Below are 4,853 nucleotides of genomic sequence, written 5' to 3'. Positions count from 1 at the left end.
CGCCAATATCCAAGATCTAGACCAGAGTTCCTTATTTTTCAAACAGAGACTTCTGTTTCATCCGATCCCACTTTACGTCTCACAGCGATACCCAAAAAACAAATGACACAAGTGGATCTGGAGATCTCCTCTGCTGAAGTGAAAGACTCTGCTGTGTATTACTGCGCCCTGGTGCCCACAGTGACAGGAAACACACCTGCTCTGTACAAAAACTTAATACATTAACACATCTTGTATTACACAAAAATTGTGACACGCCAGCTTCCAATCAACTACAATAAATTATTGATGAATAAAACGCTGTCGAGTGTTTTCATTTCGAGAAAAAACAGCCCATCAGAGAAAATAAAGTCTAAGCAAGAGGGTGGAGCAAATTCACAAAGGCTTGAATGTGACTTGAGAAGGCTGATTCAGTCGAAGTATTCCTGCTTTGCTTTACAATCACTCTTCATCAGAAACCATCATGTTTCTCTTTTGTTGGATACCACTCTCATTATTTATAGGTAAATAGTTTCTAATTCATTCTTTTGTATTCAATTAAATCATTTTTACAACCATTATTTTATTAATGTGCATAAATGCTTAGTATCGTTTTAATAAATACAGATGCCTTTTGTCCATTACAGGAAATTCCTTTGCTGACACAATACAGCCATTGTCTTCTGAAAAACATATTTTCAGTGGTGACAATGTGACTCTGTCCTGTAACTACAGTGGTCTTGTATATAACCTGCAATGGTATCGGAAATATGTGGGATCAAGACCGGAGTTCCTGATACTTGTAAATGAAAATTCAGAGTCATCTGAGTCTTCTCTTCGTCTGTCAGCAAAAGACTCAAAAGACAAAAAACAAGTGAATCTTACAATCTCTTCTGCTGAGGTGTCAGACTCTGCTCTGTACTACTGCGCTCTGAGGCCCACAGTGACAGAAAGCCCAGAAACACTGTACGAAAACCCTGATTCCAGTCATGTGCCTTTGGAATGTTATTGATTTTACAGTTCAGTTTGACATCTCAATAAATAATGCAACCCCTTCTTTAAGTTGTATTTCAGGTGTGTGTAAAAATGTTAATTTATGTTTGATCTCAATTTCTGTTTTGAGTGAATCATGGTGATTCATGAAGGTCTGAATGTGTTTGCTTTCACCCAGAAGAGGGTGTTCTTCTCATTTCTGTAGTCCTCGTGTACACAAAGTGCTCAAGACTCAACATGGAAGATCAAATCTTGCCACAGGGTGGAGCTCCAGACTTAAATCACAGTGTTCTAGTGAAGAAAAGGCACATCTGAGTTTGTCATTTCATTCCATCATGCTGCTCTGTGCACTTGTAATATTTTCAGTTCTAGCAGGTGAGATTCGTTTATTTTATTTATCACCACATATTTTGATTGAAACATGTTAATATTGCATTTATCCGATCACAATGGTACATTTAGTATGTTTTTCTTTCTTCAGGAGACTCTCTTGGTGATGTAATAACATCTCATGGTCCTGAAAAAGAAGTTCAAGATGGTAACAGTGTTACTCTCTCCTGTAACTACAGTGGTGCTGTTTACAATCTACTGTGGTATCGTCAGTATCAGAGATCCAAACCAGAACTCCTTCTCTCCATCACTGAATCTGGAGATGCAGTTAAAGCAGATCCATCAGCCCGCTGGTTTTCTGCTAAAGTTGACAAACACAGAAAGCTCATGGAACTGGAAATCAGCCCTGCTAAAGTAACAGACTCTGCACAGTATTATTGTGCCCTGGTGCCCACAGTGACAGGAAACTCTTTTCCTCAGTACATAATCTTCCTGCATATTAGCCATGCTTTTCATTTATGTATTCTGTGTGTTGTTTCTGTGACTGAATCGGCTATCAGTAACGCATCTATTAATAATTCCCCACGAAATAACACAACACATATTTCTATAGAGAACACACACACAAGTGGAGGGAGTTTAATGTGGTATACAAGAAGAGAGAAGAGGCTTGATACACTTATGATTAATCAAACTACATACAATAATGATTCTCATCTGCTCTTTTTCTTAACATTTGTCTTGAGTTATGGTAAGCCAAAGATCTTTGACACTATATTCATCTTAACTTACTATATAAATGTAAAGCTTTATGATTATGATAACCCTGGATTGTTTATCTTCTTTGCAGCTGAAGCTAATGAGAGTCCTGTCCAGATACAGCATCTGTGTCTTCAAAAGAAGGCAGTAATGAAACTCTGTATATTCGATGATTCAGCTTACCGTCTCCACTGGTATTAACAGAAGACTGGATCATGGTTAGAGTTTCTGGTACTGACTGATAAATCCACTAAAGTTGTAGAGCCAGCTAGTCCACCTCATCTGCATGTCCATCAGTCTCCTTAATAACAAACGTGTGTATCTGGAGATCTCTGCTGCTGTATCAGACTCTGTGTATTACTGTGCTCTGCAGCCCACAGTGACAGAAAAGCCTTCAACACAGAAATACAAAAATAATGTTTTGATTAATCTATATGAATAAAATACTTGTACTAAGACATGTTTCTCCTGTGGTGTGACATGCTCAGCTCCATGTATTTTACAACATTGTCTAATCCTTATTCATTTTTATTTTTATTATGCATTCTGTTTTTTTAGTTTAGTTTTTTTTTACCTCAATTTAATTGTTATGCTACATGGAATATTTGTTCAAAATTTTCATTCAAATGTAAAAAAATATATGAAAAATGAAGACCACTTGGGACTTCATGAATATGATAAAAAAATATATACATAAAAAAATACATTCTGTGTCATTTGCTATTGAGATTCAAAAAAACTTTAATACATGCTGCCAGAGACTGTTACAGAAATAAAATAATTTTGCCAGAAGGCGGAGCTTAATATCATGATGTAGAAGTATTTTCATCTGAAGGAGGATGTCAGAATTCAACGGCATCCAGTCTGAATGATACTCAAGTCTTTCAGATTCTTCTTCAGATATCTGCTATCATGATTATTTTCACTCTCCTCAGTTTTTTGTGGACATTTATTGGTAAGACAAAGTTTTTTTTCTCTCCAAGATCAGAATTATTTACTGTTATACTTTTTACGGTTAAGTTATGTTTGATTTAACCAGGCATTTATTCTCCATTTAGGCCACACAGAGGCAGATGCAATAAAACCCTTGTCAGGGGATGAAAATAGACTTGTTGGTGAAACTGTTACTCTGTCCTGCAGTTACAAAGACCATACGGGTAATGTACAGAATTTACAATGGTACAGACAATATCCCAGATCCAAACCGGAATTCCTCCTTTACATCTTCCAACATGGAGTTATGAGTGAAGATAGACCAGACAGATTTTCTGCTGAAGTTCATCAAGATATTAAACAAGTGGATCTGAAGATCTCCTCTGCTGTACAGGCAGATTCTGCCTTGTATTACTGTGCCCTGGTGCCCACAGTGACAGGAAATCTGACAGCATCATACAAAAACCTCCCATGCCATCATTCAAGATGAAGCTCTACTTCATCCTGTCTCAAATGCCAATGCATCATCACAATAATAGTCTGTCATTTTGCTAAAAAATCAGGTTATAGCATAATTCATATAGTCAAAGGTTTACATCTCCCATATGACTATAATGGTATAGAAAACTTTGAACTGTTTTGCCAGGAGGTGGCGCTGTATGACTTAAAGTGAGACAGAAGAGATGCTCTCTTTACATTTTGTGAGTTTTTCCAAAAGTATTATCTTGCAATGTGTGAGTTTTATCTTACATGTAGATTAATTCCATGTCATTTTGTTTTTGCGCATGCAGGTCAGATTTTACCTTTAGGTTGATTCTAGTTTGTCTGCTCAAAGGTCAGAGATTGACATGTGTACATTTGAGCTGCAAGATATTGTTAGTTTGCTTCAGATTTTAGTTTACTTTTGTTCATTTAATTGGTTGTTCCCAAAGTTAAAAAGCAAGCACCCATCAATACTGCAAATTTTGCCTACAAGGTATATTTCTATAGAAAAATTGTTACTGAATGATAATAATATACCAGATATTGTATATTCTGACAGAGGGATGAGCTATATGATTCACGTTTTTATTACCAAGCACCTGCTATTTGAGCTAGTTATATATTTGGAAGAAATGTGCAACACTGATTTTCATAGTCATTTTTATCTTTTCACTGGTCAGGTCTTTTAAATTTGAGAGAAAAACAGCCCATCAGAGAAAATAAAGTCTAAGCAAGAGGGTGGAGCAAATTCACAAAGGCTTGAATGTGACTTGAAAGGCCGATTCAGTCGAAGTATTCCTGCTTTGCTTTACAATCTCTTCATCAGAAACCATCATGTTTCTCTTTTGTTGGATACCACTCTCATTATTCATAGGTAAATAATGTCTTATATTATTTTTGTTTATTTTAAAAAAAATGTATGTGGTATATTTTATATAAAATAGTGACTTTAGTATCAGTTTAATAAATACAGCTTTTTGTCCATTACAGGAAATTCCTTTGCTGACACAATACAGCCATTGTCTTCTGAAAAACATATTTTCAGAGGTGACAATGTGACTCTGTCCTGTAACTACAGTGGTCTTGTATATAACCTGCAATGGTATCGGAAATATGTGGGATCAAGACCGGAGTTCCTGATACTTGTAAATGAAAATTCAGAGTCATCTGAGTCTTCTCTTCGTCTGTCAGCAAAAGACTCAAAAGACAAAAAACAAGTGAATCTTACAATCTCTTCTGCTGAGGTGTCAGACTCTGCTCTGTACTACTGCGCTCTGAGGCCCACAGTGACAGAAAGCCCAGAAACACTGTACGAAAACCCTGATTCCAGTCATGTGCCTTTGGAATGTTATTGATTTTACAGTTCATCTCAATAA

General features: G+C 36.3%; 1 long non-coding RNA gene across 1 annotated transcript; it reads left to right on the top strand.

The window, feature by feature from the left end:
- The first annotated feature begins 367 nt into the window (after positions 1-367).
- LOC306998307 lies at positions 368-2,375 on the top strand. The gene is made up of 3 exons (XR_013797542.1): positions 368-503; positions 627-1,347; positions 1,454-2,375. It is a non-coding gene; the product is annotated as an uncharacterized lncRNA (long non-coding RNA).
- Positions 2,376-4,853: the final 2,478 nt, after the last annotated feature.

Source organism: Phoxinus phoxinus (assembly GCF_949152265.1).
Source record: "Phoxinus phoxinus genome assembly, chromosome: 5".
Taxonomy (NCBI): Eukaryota; Metazoa; Chordata; class Actinopteri; order Cypriniformes; family Leuciscidae; genus Phoxinus; species Phoxinus phoxinus.
Note: the sequence above shows the minus strand (reverse complement) of the source record. Positions and strands in the feature narration are given on the sequence as shown.